The sequence below is a fragment of the Thalassophryne amazonica genome, chromosome 2 (assembly GCF_902500255.1).
Source record: "Thalassophryne amazonica chromosome 2, fThaAma1.1, whole genome shotgun sequence".
NCBI classification, from domain to species: Eukaryota; Metazoa; Chordata; class Actinopteri; order Batrachoidiformes; family Batrachoididae; genus Thalassophryne; species Thalassophryne amazonica.
Genome location: NC_047104.1, coordinates 27,624,151 through 27,643,071, shown reverse-complemented (window position 1 = coordinate 27,643,071; position 18,921 = coordinate 27,624,151). Strand labels below are relative to the sequence as shown.

Genomic DNA, 18,921 nt, shown 5'->3' with positions numbered 1-18,921 from the left:
CTCAGGATCTCGTCACGGTATCTCAGGTGCATTTTATTGATGGCATTATGAATGCACAGTGTTCTTCATCCATAACAGACGCCTGCCCATACCATAACCCCACCACCACCATGGGCCACTCGATCCACAACACTGACATCAGAAAACCGCTCACCCACACGACGCCACACACGCTGTCTGCCATCTGCCCTGGACAGTGTGAACCGGGATTCATCCGTGAAGAGAACACCTCTCCAACGTGCCAAACGCCAGCGAATGTGAGCATTTGCCCACTCAAGTCGGTTACGATGACGAACTGGAGTCAGGTCGAGACCCTGATGAGGACGACGAGCATGCAGATGAGCTTCCCTGAGACGGTTTCTGACAGTTTGTGCAGAAATTCTTTGGTTATGCAAACCAATTGTTTCAGCAGCTGTCCGAGTGGCTGGTCTCAGACGATCTTGGAGGTGAACATGCTGGATGTGGAGGTCCTGGGCTGGTGTGGTTACACGTGGTCTGCGGTTGTGAGGCTGGTTGGGTGTACTGCCAAATTCTCTGAAACGCCTTTGGAGACGGCTTATGGTAGAAAAATGAACCTTCAATACACGAGCAACAGCTCTGGTTGACATTCCTGCTGTCAGCATGCCAATTGCACGCTCCCTCAAATCTTGCGACATCTGTGGCATTGTGCTGTGTGATAAAACTGCACCTTTCAGAGTGGCCTTTTATTGTGGGCAGTCTAAGGCACACCTGTGCACTAATCATGGTGTCTAATCAGCATCTTGATATGGCACACCTGTGAGGTGGGATGGATTATCTCAGCAAAGGAGAAGTGCTCACTATCACAAATTTAGACTGGTTTGTGAACAATATTTGAGGGAAATGGTGATATTGTGTATGTGGAAAAGTTTTAGATCTTTGAGTTCATCTCATACAAAATGGGAGCAAAACCAAAAGTGTTGCGTTTATATTTTTGTTGAGTGTATATATTCTGAAACCTCATGACATGGGAAACAAACTGGTACCATTTTTTTTTAAAAAGCTGAACTGAAAATTACGCCCAAAATAGCCGGCTGTGGGTATGACCAGGCAGATTCAAATTTCCAGCCCTGTATATGTGTTGGCCATCTCTGTTTATTTAATACCTTTCTTCAGCTACTTTATGTTCTCAACTGTTAAGCACCTGACTGTCCTGTACAACCCAGTTTGCCTTCCTGTCTGAATACATTCATTTTATGCTTGTAAAATTGCAATGTAAAAAAAACAGTGAAATACACCACTACCTCAATTTTGATTCATTGATATTTACATTTACTGTTACCTACCTTTTGTGTGTAATTTTGTTATAAATTTGATTGCAAAACAAAGTCTGCATGAAGGACTTCAAATGTGTTTGTCTTTTAACCAAGTATTTCCACTTAGTTTGGGGAGTCCACCTCTTATAGTTCTGCTGGACAAACTTTAGCCCATTAACTATTATATTCATGACATCAGCATTACAAAAACAAATGTTGGGCAATTGTTTTGATTAAAATGATTGGCATTTGGCTTATGTCTAAAACAGGTTAACCCGGGCAGCGCCAGGTATCCCAGCTAGTAAATCCATATTATAAAGAAGTATTAGGAAATGGGCGGTGGCTGTTATACTTTTTAGAGATATGGCCTTTCAAACACAGCAAGAAAAATCTTCCACACCCCATTGATGGGTCTTTCTATAAGAAACGCTATTAGTAGGGGTGTCACAATACTTGTACTGAACCATACAGTACACGTGGTGGTGGTTCGGTTCACAGAATTGCATGCAGAATATAGAAAACTGCACAGCATGATAGACACATTCTAATTTGTTTCTGCAAGTCACTGACATTTTGTCTCATTTCCGCAGACTGTGTGTCACTCTAGTTTCATGGTCTGTGCAGGAGGCAGGCCAGACCCTCAGTGCAAGAGGTGTGGCCACACCCCTGAGTCTGCTGCCTGTGTGTCTGAAGCAAAAAGAAGAAATAACAAACTGGGCAGTTAAAGCGAGTTAACAGATCATTTCAATCAGAAACTTTGTGACCATAAATGGAATTAATTTACTTTTTTCTTCCGAAACATGAACCTTAAAGTGTACTGATGCGCGTTTGTATTGAATTGCTATCCCCAGATTAGATCAGTACGCACTTGATTTTAGACAAAAGACCACCAAATTGACCTAAGAATTAGTGTAAAATTTCACAGATGAGACTGCCACCAAACGGCGGCACTGTGAACAGTGATTTAAATAAAAAAAATGGATGAAATATTGAAGGGAGTCTGGCACCACAAGTGCGACATGGACAAAAAACAAAACACACTGCACAGTAATTTCATCTCAAGGCGAATGACAAGAGATGTAATCAAGTCACAAACGTGAACTGAAAAAGTTTACATTAACACTGTCTCACAGTGCTAAAGTGTTTGACGGCAGCTCTGTGCTGCTCAGATTAAAAGTTCCTGTACTGAACTGTGACATCTAAAAACAAATATGCACTGAACCACAACTTCTGTGTGCCGTGACATAGGGGTGGGCAGTATAAACGATATATTCTGTTCACGGTATAAATTTGGCCGATGGTAGAGATTTAAACTCCACCGACCAATCGCGGTAATGATGTTGATGATGATGCCATTGTATCTTCCTCAGTGACTCTGAATGACTGGAAAAGGCTGCAGTCAGTGCTTTGGTCACAGGCTCTATTGCCACCTTGGCAGATTAAAACTTGTAAGAGTGTAAAATTATGTTATTTTAACCCTCTGGAGTTGCCTGACTGAATTTGGTCATGTAAAAGTCATATGACCAAATTAATCAATTGTCCCATTAAATTCACCAGAATGAACAACAAGTCAGAGAATCAGGCGCTCAAAATTATTTATATCTGTTTATGTTTTTTGTTGTTAGTTTTTATTTATCTTAATCAAATTAGCTTTGCAAAGAGACTATATGACCCATTCAGAAACACTTCCATTATAACTTTTACACTTACCTTTATATCGTGATATATATACAGTTACCATGAAGGCATTCAATTTATATTGCGATATGAATTTTAAGTCATATCGCCCAGCCCTACAGTAATACCCCTATTTAGAATATAAACCGGCTATTTTGGATTGTTCTTTCATAGTCTACACAATGTGAAAATTAAGCAAATTTGAGACCATGAACTGGGGGCATTTTTTTGAAATAGGGTGATTTAATCTGGAATGGCTGCAGGTACAAGGTTTACATACACCAAGAACAGTGCCTGTTTTTACTAACTGGCCTCATTTGGGGTTAATTGGGGCACCCTTGCATGGTTTCAGGGCTGTGAAATGAAAATTGTGAAATCCGAGGAAAATTCGCAGGGGGTAGATTGTAGAATATTTAAAACAAAAAAAATCAGGGTAAAATATCAATAACATACCTAATAATAAAAAGCCACACATTCTTGTGTAAATTCCTGTACATCCACTAAAAGCCACAATTCTTTTTTCCCATGAAAAAAAGTCTACGTTAATAAAACCTAATTTACATTGTTGTGTAAATTCATGTAGCCTAAATTCATTCAAAGCCACAATGTCTTTTTTCCAATCAAAGAAATTCTAGATTAATGAAAGAAAAAAAGGCACATAATCTTTTCTGAAATCCTGTTTGAACAGCACAATGTTTATTTTCCAGAGAGAGAAAAAAAATTCTTACCAGTTCGCTTTTCCCCGTTATCTTTCAGGTGTGTTGATGAAGCCTGCAACAATTCCACGGATTCTTGTCCTTATCACACTTTTTCAAAACGTCTTTCTCGCCATCTTCGCTCTGTTTGATGTCGCTCCGTGACACAGAAATGCTCAAAATTCTTCTTTTAAAACTTGAAAGTTCTAAAAGTTTGTGATGTCCACATGCTACGTTCAGGTAGCTTCACACAGGAGCCACACAGCGTCACCGCAGCAACCAACCAGTCCCGCTTTACGACAACTGTTGTAACAGCCAGGCTTTGAGTGGCATTTATTTTCCTCGAAACTTCGCGGATCCGAGGAAACTGATTTGTATCTGTAACACACAGATCAGTGTCCACGGACTTATAAAACTTGCAAGATGTCGTAAAAAAAAGAGAATGCTTTGCAATAAACATTTTAAAAACTCAGTAACGATCACAATTAGAGTACAACACTGACACTCCCACACCCCTCCACATGATGATATCCGCGGAATTCCGCGGATCCGCGGAGTTTTCACAGCCCTGATGGTTTACCTGAAGAACCAGTGTCTTCTCACATTCTATCAGAGAAAATCACAAGACATTTAGATACAGATAATATTACTCTTGATTAGCACAACTGTTTTTTGACATTAATCTGGATTAAAGACATCCTCTGGGGTCTCAAGTAACATTTCAGTTATTCCTAGTTGTTAATTTTGGCCTACCTCAATGATTTAGTCTTACACATTTTAGTTTTTCATATATTATGTAGGTTCATGTGGTACCTTGATAAGAAGACAACAGGGTGCAGAGTGTTTGCGTGCTACACTGTGGAACAGTGGACTAGCTGAAATTAAGTAGAGTTATGTAAGTAAAATCCAGACTCAAAACATTTATCTTCTGCTACTTACATTTAATGATGTACTGCTGTTGAAGGCTGAGGGTTTGGTTTTAATTAGCTTTGTAATTTGAGATTTTTATTCATTAATGTACATTGTGACATTTATGACGTTTCTCTTGTTTATAGTGCAGGAGCTAGGTGACATTTATTCAACATGAAAGGTGCGGAAGGTCTGACGTATCAGAAATGCTTATGAGGCTAAATTGTGCCAGGAAATGCGATTCTTAAGTTTGGCAAGTGGTGGGTGTGGCTAGGGGGCACACCCAAATTACCCCCCAAAATGGGTTTATTCAACATGGGAGGTGCAGACTTCGTTCCAATGCCAGTTGATGCAGGTGTATTTACTGAATGGAAAAATCCAACTTAAGTTTTTTTTTGGTGGAAGCACTATTTAAGAACACAATTAATTAGTGCTAATTAGAGTTTTATTTAACATGAAAGGTGCACAGCTGAAACCAACTTCATTACATAGTGTCACATCTCAGTAGTTAGAAAAATAAACTTAAGAAGAAAAATGACGGTGGAAAGACCCCTTAAGAAGGGCCACACCCCCAAAAAATGGATTTATTCAACATGGGAAGTGCAGACTTTATTTCCGTGCCAATTGATGCGGGACTGTTCACTGAAGCGCCTTGGGGCAACTGTTTGTTGTGATTTGGCGCTATATAAATAAAACTGATTTGATTTGAATGGAAAAACCCAACTTAAGAACATTTATTTTGGTAGAAGCACTAATTAAGAACACAATTAATTAGTGCTAATTAGAGTTTCATTTAACATAAAAGGTGTGCAGTTGAAACAAACTTCATTACATAGTGCCACATCTCAGTAGTCATAAAAATAAACTGAAGAACAAAAATGATGGTGGAAAGACCCCTTAAGAAGGGCCACACCCTGCCACAACCCCCAAAATGAATTTATTTAACATGGGAAGTGCAGACTTTATTTCAGTGCCAATTGATGCGGGAGTGTTCACTGAATGGAAAAACCCAACATAAGAACATTTATTTTGGTGGAAGCACTAATTAAGAACATAGTTAATTAGCGCTAATTACAGTTTTATTTAACATAAAAGGTGCGCAGTTGAAACAACTTCATTACATAGTGCCCCATCTCAGTAGTCAGAAAAATGAACTTAAGAACAAAAATGATGGTGCAAAGACCCCTTTAGAATGGTCATACTAAGATACCCCCAAATGGTATTATATAGCACAATAGGTTTAGACTTAATTTCAATCACTGAAGGGGTATTCACTGAAAACCTATTGTTAAATCCTTTTGGAAGGTCACAGTTGAAACCGACTTCATTACATAATACGACATCTCGGGGAGGATAAGGAAAAAGTAATGCAGAAAGTCACTCCTTACAGATAAAATAAGAAGGATGATTTGTATAAAAGCAAAGAGGTATAATATATAATATATGCTTTTATACAAATTATCATCCTTAAAGTATTAAATAGCAGCCATCATAATGCTCCTACCTGTGCAATTGGTATATTCAAATGCTATACTTTCTAAAACATGTTGAATGACCATTAGGTAATCAGAGGAAAAAAGGTATAACTACTATTTTGGGCAAAATGTACTTTGTTCAGAAGACAAAATTGGATAGTCTTCCAACCTTTTAACATTGTTGATTGACATGAAATATGTATGACTGTAACTAAAGCCATCTAAATATAGGCATATGCAAGCTATCTAATAATACATTTGACGCAACAACATAATCACAATCAACATATCTCAGAATACATTGGTCTCTGAGTCTCAACAACATAATCACAATCAAAATTAGCTAGAAAAAAGTTGTGTTTTTGGTTTGCTCCATTCTGATTACAGCATTTACTTACTAGGACAACAAATTATTGAATTTATATTACACCTGTAGTAAACTGCACTTTTACCCAATTTGTTTATCCAAATCAAGATGGAAAAACACAGTTTAAGTTTTATATATATATATATATATATATATATATATATATATATATATATACACACACACACACACACACACACACACACTCTCATTCTAAAATAAGGTTGAAACTTATTATTTTAAAAATCAATTCTGCTGACTGTTTTCTCCATGAATTGTTGTTTGGTCCATAAAATGGTGAAAAACGTGGTTCAGTATCTTCCGAAACCCACAAGAAGACTCCGATGAAAACTTTGAGATTTCATCCTCTGATGAAGAAAGCTGCCTATCGTCAGATGAAGAGTAAAAATGCCTTCAGCTGCATTATGAGGAAACAAACATTCACCAGACAGGGCACTGTGTAGAAAACTGTATAGAAAGCTAGTATAGTTAATACCGTATGCTAAGGCAGTATAATATTGATTGACTGATTTATTATATCCTTTTGGCAGTTTTCTGCATTATATCAGGGTTATTTGTAGCTGTCTATATGTATTTTGACCCTTGCTGCTGGTGTAGGTTTGACATTCAGTATTGAGGATGGCTGTATATCTTCACCCTTTCTCACTATGAAAATCATTAGAAAATGGTCATATCACTAAGTGGATTTGCTTGATGATATCAAATTAATGCATTTTACACTTTATATAGATGTATTCAAACTTTGAAAAGTGGTTACAAAACTTAAACTGTGTTTTTCCATCTTGATCATTGGGTAAAAGTGCAATTTACTACAGGTGTAATATAAATTCAATAATTTGTTGTCCTAGTAAGTAAATGCTGTAATCAGAATGGAGCAAACCGAAAACACAACTTTTTTTCTAACTAATTTTGATTGTGATTATGTTGTTGAGAAGAGACAAATGTATTCTGAGATATTTTGATTGTGAATATGTTGTATGTGTCAAATGTATTATTAGATAGCTTGCATATGCCTATATTTAGATGGCTTTAGTTACAGTCATACATATTTCATGTCAATCAACAATGCCAAAATGTATCCAATTTTGTCTTTTGAACAAAGTATATTTTGCCCAAAATATTAGTTATACCTTTTTCCCTCTGATTACCTAATGGTCATTCAACATGTTTTAGAAAGTATAGCATTTGAATATACCAGTTGCACAGGTAGGAGCATTATGATGTCTGCTATTTAATACTTTAAGGATGATGATTTGTATAAAAGCATATATTATACCTCTTTGCTTTTATACAAATCATCCTTCTTATTTTATTTGTAAGGAGTGACTTTCAGCATTACTTTTTCCTTATCGCCCCGAGATGTGGTATTATGTAATGAAGTAGGTTTCAACTGTGACCTTCCAAAGGATTTAACAATAGGGTTTCAGTGAATACCCCTTCAGTGATTGTGGGTATCTTGGTATGACCATTCTAAAGGGGTCTTTCTGCCATAATTTTGTTCTTAAGTTAATTTTTCTGACTACTGAGATGTGGCACTATGTAATGAAGTTGGTTTCAACGGTGCACCTTTTATGTTATATAAAACTGTAATTAGCGTTAATTAACTCTTCTTTTTTGTAATTTATGTTTTATTGATTTTTTTCATAAACAACTGAACAAGAACGTGAACAACATACAAAAACAGGGAAAATAAAATAGACATTAATTGAAATAAGGTCTCACTTGACGTATAAAGTCCAGCCATTTTGTCCAGCACTCTTCAAAAATGTCCATCTGTGATCTAAGCCTAAAGGTTATTCTTTCCATTACAAAAATATTATATACCAGATCAATCCATTCATTAACTGTAGGAGAGTCCTTTACAAGCCACTTACGAGTTATTGTCTTTTTAGAAGCCACCAACAACACTCTAAACAAATATTTATCGTTTTTTTACAAATTAAGACACTTTATACTTCCCAGGTACATCAGTGCAAAATTAAACTGTATCCTCCTCTTAAGTACCAGATTCGGACCAGATTCTCCCAATTGAATTCCCTCCAGGAGGGAGCATTCGTTGCAGACCACTGTTCAATACAAATACCCTCCCACTCCTCCAATGTTAGAGTTACGTTTCCCTCCATTTCCAATCTAGTTTTTATATGGAACGTGTCATTCCCCTTCAAATCACCCAGTGCCCGATATAATTTAGAAATTATTTTTTGATATGGTATGTCCCTGTATGCATTCTTAAAAATATCCATGATTTCTTCATTTGAGTTGAGTGACTGTTTTATTAGTTTTTTTGTTTAAAAAGTCTCTAATTTGTAGGTACTTAAAAAAAAAAAATCCCCATTTTGTAATCCAAATTTTCCTTAAGGTCCTGGAAACTCATCACTTTCCCCTCTTTTACTAGAGTAAAGTATGTTGTAAGACCTTTGTTAGACCATGTCCTAAATGTGGAGTCAGTGGTACTTGGTAAAAACTGTGAGTCATAAGCAAACCACTTGAACAATTCAGCCCCGTGTTTTAATTGGTATTTTTTAAGTATGTATCACTCCATATTTTCAGCGAGCTTCTTATCCAGGGGTTATCAGAGTCTCTCAAATCTTTCGCCACTAGGGCTCTCCTATCAGTGTTTCGACTGGGAAGTTTTCTGCGAGGGAACAATCAATTTCCTTCCATCTTGATTTAAAACTCGATGTACACCAGCCTACCATAGGTCTTATCTGAGATGCTTTGTAATAATCATATAAACATGGGAGGCCTAGTCCTCCTCTTGCTTTAGGAAGCTGAAGTGACTTAAACCTAACCAACTCTGTTCTTAATTAGTGCTTCCACCAAAATAAATGTTCTTAAGTTGGGTTTTTCCATTTAGTGAACAGTCCCACATCAGTTGGCACTGACAACGTCTGCACTTCCCATGTTAAATAAATCCATTTGGGGGGTGGGGGGATGGCAGGGTGTGGCCCTTCTTAAGGGGTCTTTCCACCATCATTTTTGTTCTTCAGTTTATTTTTATAGCTACTGAGATGTGGCACTATGTAATGAAGTTTGTTTCAACTGTGCACCTTTTATGTTTAATAAAACTCTAATTTGCACTAATTGTGTTCTTAATTCGTTCTTCCACCAAAAAAAAAAAAAAAAAAAAATCTTAAGTTGTATTTTTTCATTCAGTAAATACACCTGCATCAACTGGCATTAGAACGAAGTCTGCACCTCCCATGTTAAATAAACCCATTTTGGGGGGTAATTTGGGTGTGGCCCGTAGCCACACCCACCACTTGCAAAACTTAAGAATCGCATTTCCTGGCACAGTTTAGCCTAATAAGCATTTTTGATACTACAGACCTTCCGCACCTTTCATGTTGAATAAAAGTCACCCAGCTCTAAATCTTTCAGACATCATTTCTAAAGAGGAAAAACACTTCTGAAGACTAAAATGAAAAAAAATAAATAAAATACTCTGGGTAGTTTGGCTTGATTATTGAGCTTTACAGACCAGTACTGTTAAAAGTAATTAAAGTTTCTAGTCTTCCACACCTTAAGAAGGCATTCATTTTAATATATGCAAATCTTTGTTCGACTCAATCTGAAAATGAACAAGGTTTTGTTTTTTAGCCAGGGTTGATGTACCTTTGTAACACTTACAGCTGAAATTCAAATAAAGCTCTAAGCTCACATTTGAGGAGAGGGGAAAAGGTCAATATTTAATTTATTTTTAGGAAATATTAGCACTGTTTGGGTCTCGGTGGGGAAACTGCTTGGATTTAAATCAAGCAGCAGCTGAATGAACAGATTTGATTAAAAAAAAAATTCTCTACAGACACAGCAGTCTAGATGTCCTTTCTTTATCGCTGTAATCACAGGGTATATTTATTTTTCGACATGGAACTCCGTTGTAAGAGAGCAGAATAAGATTTGGTTTGAAAAACGTTAAATTCTTGCTGTCATTTCCTGCTTTTCCACTCAGCTAACAGGCTAAGCTAAAGAAGCTTCAGGGATGATTTCGTGACTCAGCACGTCTGTCTCAGAAACCTGTATCCAACACCGTCAAATAAACACTCACCGTCTGACACAAAGAAGAGCTGCCAGCAGACACCACGTGGATTTTATAAAAGCACTCTGAGAGACAGGCTTTGATGAGGGAGCACTTTTATCACTGGGAGCTTCCAGCGCCGCTCTTCCGGCTCTCCCAAGATTCAATTCCCTCTGCCTGCCGTAACGTCAGAAGGGGCGGGGTTTACCTGCCGGATACCAGAATCAACGCAAGACTCTGGTTTACAGACAGTTTTTTAAACATTAATCAGTGTTGATAAGTCATGCTGCAAACCGCCGTGTTTAATCGAAATCTGGATTGATGCATTTAACACAGATAATTACCTGCTGAAGGGTATTCTTGATCTGGCCAACCCACCACAATTAACTGTGATCCCCAGCAACATACATACATACATATATATATATATATAAATAAAAAACAGCTCCTCAGTTTTGGATGTGTTCACGAGTAGAATATTTTCTCCACACCTTCAGCTGCTCCACCTTAGCCAGGTAGGCTCACTCGTCATCTCCTCCAGTGATACAGCCTACCACTGTGGAGTCATCTGCTTAGTTAATGAAGGTGTTGCTGGTGTGGATAGGAGTGCAGTCAGAGGTGTAGAGGGCTCAGCACACAGCCTTGGGGAGAACCGGTGCCGAGTATGACAGCTGTGGCTATGTGGGGGCCAATCCTGACTCTCTGTGAACGATCTGACAGAAAGTCCTTAATCCAAAGACGAGGAATGAGGTAGACCGAGGTTCAGCAATTTCCTCACGAGTCCATGGGGGAAGATGGTGTTGATAGCTGAACTATAGTCCACGAAGAGTAGTTACCCTGTTGCTCCAGGTGCATGGTGTGGAGAGAAGTGGTCGCGGCATCCTCTGTTGGCCGAAGTGGGGGTTATGAAAGATATGTGACTTCTAACCCGTTTTTCAAAACATTTCACTGGTGTGAGTGCAACAGGCCAGTGGTCATGAAGCTGGTTAAGGGGGATTTTTTTTTTTTTTTGGTAGGGGGGCCACGGGCGAGGTCTTCAAGCATGACAGGACAGACTGTATCAGGGACCGGTTGAATAATTTGGTGACAATCCCAGCAAGCTGGGAGACTAATCTGTTCTCTATTGTGTGGTTAACATACTTGTGTATCATCAAACTATGCTTCCTATCCTTTTTAAATTGCGTTATTAACAAAGCAGGTCTCAGCCTCATATTTAAATTCTGGGTCTGTTAGTGAAGCATAGGGCTAGCTGCTGGCAACCGCTTTAGTAACCTCTGTGGTTCTCTGTTGACTTGCTGCTGGTAAACAATGCCGTAAGTGTAGTTATTTCCCTCCGAACAATTCTGCTCTCTCTCTGTCTGAGGTGCCACTGCTGGAAGCAGGGACCTGGGAGTCTGGTGCTGCATGCTGAAAAACTTATCATGGACTGACTTGTTTTCTGCCAATGACATCTGCAACACCCAACAGGAATCAAGACCTTGCATACTGACCATTTTCTGATTATGTTCATTTTTCTGCACTTTGTAACTGTTAGAATAGCCTAACCAATGGGTCACCGCTATGAGGCTGGTCTGCTTGAGGTTTCTTCCTCAAAAAAAGAAACACCAGACGGAGATTTCCTTACCACTGTCGCCTATGTGCTTGTTTGGGGATTGGTAAGTTTAGACCTTACCCACATGAAGTGCCTTGCGATTACTTTGTTGTGATTTGGTGCTATATAAATAAAGAGAATTGAAAACATTGAAGCTTTTATCTTTCATGCTTGCTTGTACTTGAGCTTTCAGTGCTTCCATGTCCCAGTGGTGCCACAACATTGCGATTCCATAGAAGCTAATGGGTGCAGTCTTGGGGAATTTGTTTGTCGCTATCATGTGAACTAATGCCAGAGTGGACATCCCATAGGTCCTGACAGTCGGCAGCAAACTGCCTAATTTGTTTTAGCTCAATAGGGACCAGGTAGCTCAGTGGAATAAGGACTTGGGCTACCAATATGGAGACCTGGGTTTAAGTCCTGGTTGAACTACCGGTCTGTGTTCTTGGACAAAACATCAGCATTACACCAGTCCACCCAGCTGGAAATGAGTACTGGCCTTGAAGTAACCTGTGTTGGACTAATTTCCCATCCAGGGGGAGTCGCAGACCCTCGTGCTCTTCATGCTATGGAATTGGGATAAGCAGCGGGCCTCAGGACCTACACATAGGACCTCTTCCAAAGAAGGAGCCAAGACAAAATAGACAAAAATAGTGCAATTCCTACACCTGAAAATGGGATTTTTATTTTTTTTTTCCCCATTCGGTGGGGAATCTGGGGACGGACTGGTCATCTGAGTTTTTGGTTACCATCCAGAATCTAAGGTGGTTCCATAGTATGGTGGAGGTAGCAACATGTGGCAGCAGCACATGCTCCTGGGTCTACACTGAGATTAACATCAAACCAATATTTTCAGGCAAGAGATGTTCCACAAAGGACAACTTGCTCTTTATATATTGCAGTGGAAAATAAGCTTCAGTATTTTATTGAAAGTAAGCAATAAATAATACTGTGATAAAAATAGTTTATAAGTACTCATACTGTACATCATCGTTACAAGATCAGAAACTTCAGATGGAAAAACAGCAACATAAACTGCAATGTGCATAAACAACTAAATCACAGGGGGAAGAATGTATACTATATGCAATAAGTACAAGGTGACTTTAGAAAAAAAAACTTCAGTTCCACTTCATTCGCCATGAAAAACAAACAGTGGAACCTGTGTTCTGAGCACGAGCAAGACACAGTGACAGCAGGAGAACAGAACGTGTCTGAAGCTCCTGAAGTTCATCAAAAAGAACACATGGAATAATAAATAGGGACAGCAGAGCGTGAGGAGATGACTACATACAATAAGGCTTTGTGTAAAGTCTTTGCACAAAAGGTTTATGGGCGGGTGGCGCCGCCTTGAGGATTATCTTGTCACATGGAGTGAGGTCACCGCAGTAAAGTTGGTCCATCAGAGGAGTGCTCACACTTTCAGCTCATCTGTCCACCTAGAGTGAGTTTGATGTTCCGTACAAGCGAGCCGGCTGGCGTGTTGCTCCTGGGGTGGGGGGGTGGGGGGTGGGAGTTGTTTGTTTTTTGAGTTAAAGGGATGGAGTGGATGGGATAGACTCCGAACAGGTGGCATTGTTTCAGAATGCAAGATAAACTAGAAGAGAACCTGGAATTCTGTTTTCACTTGCATCCAAAAGCCACCATCCTATTATTCGTCACACTTTTTTTTTTTTTTTTGCTACTGCTATATATGGCTTTAATTCAAGGATTTCATTTTGGTATTTTAGATACAAAAAATAAAGACAATAAAAGACAACGTCGGACACGTCTCACATATCTGTTGTCACCAACACCTGGCTTGCCAGCAGTTATGTTTGTGGTGATGGATGACTCACAGTGTTGAGCAGTTTGCGAAACAGTCCGAAAACTCCAGCAATTCATCACATATTCACACATCCATCAATCTAAAACCTGCATTTGCACAGAGCTACAAAAAAATTAAAAAGAGCAGCGATTATAGAATTAACTTATAACATATATCAATGCCACTTAAGCATAAAGTCAATGATTAGAATTAAAATCAAGGAAGAAAACATACATCAGGATTATAAAAAAGATTAGATAAAAATGTCTGTTGGTAGAAATATACAAACATTCAGTTAGATCAAGCTGAGCTTAATGCGGGCACAGTGGGAAACGGCTTTTCTTTAAAAAGGTTTTGAGGGAAACGGAGGCAAAAACAGATTACATAGTAATTCTAAAATGAATAAAAAGTCCACTGGTTTTACATAAATATGAGAATGCTTCCTCTGGGGATACTGAGATCGGTGAGTCAATACTTTTTTGTTTTTTTTGTTTGTTTGTTTTTAAGTGTCCTTGCAAAGTCCCATCAGTTCATCATCCTGGTTTTGAATGCAGGGAATTCTCCATCTTCAGACCAACGGATTGCCTATAGAAATAATGAGGATAAACTGAGAAGGGATGAACAGACACAGGAGGACAGAAGCCAGGTGTGTGTGGGGGGGAGGGGGGGACAACAATAACAACAAAAGAACAGAGAGGAGAAGCGTAAGCGTGCATTTTTTTTTCTTTCCCTTGTTAAACCCTGGTTCTTTGGGTCTGTCCTGGATCAATGAGACTTACTTATAAAAAGGACAATTTACTGAATTTCCTGTGAAGCTGATCAGGCCTGGTTCTCTCACGGACAGAGCTCGTTGGAACTCCATCCGAGAAAGACCCTGAACATAGTTTACAGTAAGATTATTCTAAACATCCATTTCCATCATTCACAATAAAGAAGTGGTCCTCCCATGTGTGTGTTTACGTAATCAAAAAATGTCATGTCATGCTTAGGCCATGTGGTTAATTGGGTCAAACATGAAAGACGTAAAAACCAAGGCCTTGGGTTGGTGGCAAACTGGTAAAGCCCCTTTCACACCTGGCCTAAGGCTAAGGCCAGAAAATCTAAATCCCCAGATAATTGGTTGATTTTCAAACAGCTCAAACGGTCACATCTTATAAATACTTGGGCATCTTAACTGATGACAACTTGTCTTTTAAATCGCATATTGATAAACTTGTTTTTAAACTGAAATTGAAACTGTGTTTCTTTTTTTAGAAATAAATCATGTTTTTCGTTGCAAGCTAGAAAAAAACTGATTACCACAGTCTTTCTGCCCTTATTGGACTATGGAGACTTGCTTTTTATGAATGCTCCTCATCAGTTTTTATTGACATTGGATGCTGTATACCATTGTGCTTTACGTTTTATTACTGGCTGCAGTTATTGTGTACATCACTGCTCACTATATGCCGCTGCACAATGTTCATCCTTGTCTGTTCGTAGACGCTCTCATTGGCTGATTTTTATTTATAGATGTATTCTTGGACTTCTGCCTTCATATTTGTGTTCATATATGTGTAGAAACCTCAGTGCTTATAGCCTGCGCTCTCAGGACGTTATACTGATGCAGGTCCCAAGAGTTAGAACTGAACTGGGCAAAAAGGTTTTTAAAGTTGCTGCCCCGTCCACATGGAATATTTTGCAGAAGGACCTCAAATTGACACATCTTGTAACTTTGGGAGAATTTAAAACAATCATAAAGGACAGAGAGTTAAGGACAATTGGACTGTGTAATTGCGTTCTGTAACTATGTATTGCAATTCTGTTTCTTGAATGTGTGTGTTTTGTGTTTGATGTAACTACTTTTCTTCTGTGTTGCCATCTTGGCCAGGTCACTCTTGAAAAAGAGGTTTTAATCTCAATGAGTTTTTTACCTGGTTAAATAAAGGTGAAGAAGAAGAAGAAGCCTACGTAGAGTTGCGTAATGCGGCGTACAGGTTATGCAGCTCTACACCGAGTTTATGTTGCCCTATGCTGCAGTACACTGAGGGGTACAAAGGAGTACGCGAGACAAACAAAAAAAATTAAACGTGTTTAATTTTTTTCTGCGAAGAGCACAGGATGCAGAAAGTACGCAGTTTTTAAGCAAGTCTGCGCAAATCTCAAGTCTGTATGCAAATCTACACAACACTATGCAACTGTACACATCCAAAAAATCAGGATGCATCCAGAGTGAAGCAGCTAGAGGAGAACAGGTGTAGCGTGCGTGTGTGTGTCTGCATGAGCCACTCTGCAGGTGATCAAACTGGCGCACATGTGCGTGCTCAGAACAGGTAATCTAACCAACATGCGAGTGTGTGATGAAATGATCCCTCAGATGCGTGTGTGCGTTCATAAAATGCATGCATGAGGCGGTCTAGGGATATATCCGTTCACATGCATTTCAGTAATTCGATAATCAGATAAACACGGTGTACATTCTTTCAATTCCAGAGAAGAGATACAACAGGTCTTGAAAAAAGAGCAGGGATAGACAGCTCTCTCTCTCTCACGCTCTCCCTCTCTTTAGAATGCTGACACAAGAAACTGATGTTTTAGTATGCTGGTTGGGGGGGGGGGGGGGGGGGGGGGTGAGATCTGCGATCTGATGTTCAGAGCCCCAAGGAGGCAGCAGTGTGTCCCGCTGTACGTCTGGAAACATTTGCTTATCATGTACCGATTTAAAAATGGAGCGCATTTCCACAGTGCCACAAAAACCCCCCAAAAATAGGCAGGAGTGTGAGAAGCAGAAAAATAGTGGGAAAGGCTACATACGTGGCAGTAAGCATACAGTAAGCAACCTTACGCAACTGTACTCAAGACTAGGAACACAACCTTACAGCATCGTACACCAGCCTACACCGGGATTATGCCAAATCTGCGCAATTTTCTGGCATACTCTATATGCCTTACAATGCAACTGTATGCAAGCCTGGTGTGAAAGGGGCTTAAGCCTGCTTGCTGTTATGTCTTTTCATATGATAACAAGATAATGAAAGACACTAGCTTTTACCAGATGTACTTTAGGTGCAGATCAAATAAGATTTTAACAACACAGTATGTGCACGTATGATTTTCAACAGGAACATTTTGACTTGCAAACTTGCTGAACATCACTGCTCCTGTAACACCTGACCTAACAGGTTAGCAGGAATGTAAAATTAGTACCATGAGTTTGAGCATTTGGAACCAATAATATTTGAAGCAGAGCTGTTTGAGAGAGCTCTCTTCCGCAGTGTGTGGGTAGCGGCAAATTTCCGACGGCTCTCTGGTTCAAATTGTCTGTTCATCGAGCACGGATTTTCTGAAAAAGGAACTGAATTGTTGCTGAAAACGTGTGCTTGAAAAGTTAGCCACTTCAGCATCCCGAGGCTGTGAAACATTATGAATAGCTAGCTTAGATCGCAGCTGAGGAGGACAGTCGAACAGAGATTCTGTCCGCTGAAAGGGAAAAAATCTCCACAAGTCCTGCGCGTGAGCGTCGCTGATGATATATTTAGAAATTTACAGTTGAAAGGCTTCATGTTTCCAAAAAGTTCTACGTTTGCGCAGCACGAAAACAGCGAGAGAGAGAGAGAGAGAGAGAGAGAGAGAGAGAGAGAGAGAGAGAGCAAAAGAGAGAGGGCGCAAATGAGAGACAGAAAGAGAGGGAGAGAGAGAACTTAATTTAATTTTTACTCTTAACACTTGCTGACAATGTAAACATGTTTCCCCTGTCAATAAAGCCCCATTGAAATTGAAAATTGAGGAGGAGAGAGAGAGAGAGAGAGAGAGAGAGAGAGAGAGAGAGAGAAAGAGAGAGAGCTAGCTGTATTTTCTCTTTAAGTCTATAAAAATAAGGCTATAAAAAAAAATAAAAAAAAGTACTTAATTCTTTCACCAAAACATCACATCTAGGCTTTCAGCTTAGATACACCTTCTGGCAAATTGTAGTTGAACTTTCAGGTCTCCTTTTTAAGAAAATCCTTATATAAAATCAACAATAATGATAATAATACGAGATCTGTGAGAAAACAATCCGACCTTTTTACTTTATGCAAAAAATATATGGATTTGATTCATATGTTTTTATGTCAGCCAAGCTTGAACCTTCGTGCGCATGCGTGAGTTTTTCCACACCTGTCGGTTGCATCATTCCCCTGTGGGCAGGCTTTGAGTGAGCACTGCTCCACCCCTCTCGTCGTCGTTTCATTGTCAGGAAATGGCGGAATGATTTGGACTTTTTTTCCCCCATCAGAATTTTTTCAAAAACTGTTAGAGACAGGCAGCTGGAAACCATTCGAAAAATGTATCTGGCTTTCGGTGAAAATTTTACGGGCTTCACAGAGAATAAGGAGTGTTACTACAGCTGTAAGGACTGCCCACAATGGCGCACGGCGCGCCGCGCTGCGAGCCGCCATCGAGAGGCAGAAACTACCACATCATTTCTAAACGGATCACTGTGTGGAGCCGGGACCGTCGTGTGCAATTTCTCTGGTTATCACAAGAGCTGGACATCAGCCATTTTCCGGCAGATTTCACTTTTAACAAGAGATTTTGTCATGGAAAGCCGCGCGGAGGCTTCGCGCATCACAACCGATTCGCTGATGGAGCGAGACAAAGGAACACCTCCGTTTCGGAGTGTTAAAGGACAAGTTGGGACAAGCTTTCAGTGCTTACCAGTCGAGTGAGTATAAGAGAAATTGTGGAGAGCTGGGCATGTCCCAACTTGTCCTTTAACACTCCGAAACGGAGGTGTTCCTTTGTCTCGCTCCATCAGCGAATCGGTCGTGACGCGCGAAGCCTCCGCGCGGCTTTCCATGACAAAATCTCTTGCTGAAAGTGAAATCTGCCGGAAAATGGCTGATGTCCAGCTCTTGTGATAACCAGAGAAATTGCACACGACGGTCCCGGCTCCACACAGCGATCCATTTAGAAATGATGTGGTGGTTTCTGCCTCTCGATGGCGGCTCGGAGCGTGGCGCGCCGTGCGCCATTGTGGGCAGTCCTTAAAGCTGTAGTAACACTCCTTATTCTCTGTGAAGCCCGTAAAATTTTCACCGAAAGCCAGATAAATTTTTCGAATGGTT

The 18,921-nt window shown here is 39.6% G+C and overlaps 1 protein-coding gene and 1 pseudogene across 2 annotated transcripts in view; both read right to left on the bottom strand.

Annotated features, from left to right (window-relative positions):
* The window catches only part of LOC117523133 (src substrate cortactin-like), a 48,834-nt gene extending 38,212 nt beyond the window's left edge, over window positions 1-10,622 (bottom strand). The window contains exon 1 of one of the 2 annotated variants that reach the window (XM_034184558.1): window positions 10,467-10,622. The gene's annotated coding sequence lies outside the window, so the exon portion shown is untranslated. The remainder of the gene's footprint in view (window positions 1-10,466) is intronic. The other variant, XM_034184567.1, reaches the window with a different exon arrangement.
* Window positions 10,623-12,936: 2,314 nt separating this feature from the next.
* Window positions 12,937-18,921, bottom strand: part of LOC117503413 — a 166,651-nt pseudogene continuing 160,666 nt past the window's right edge.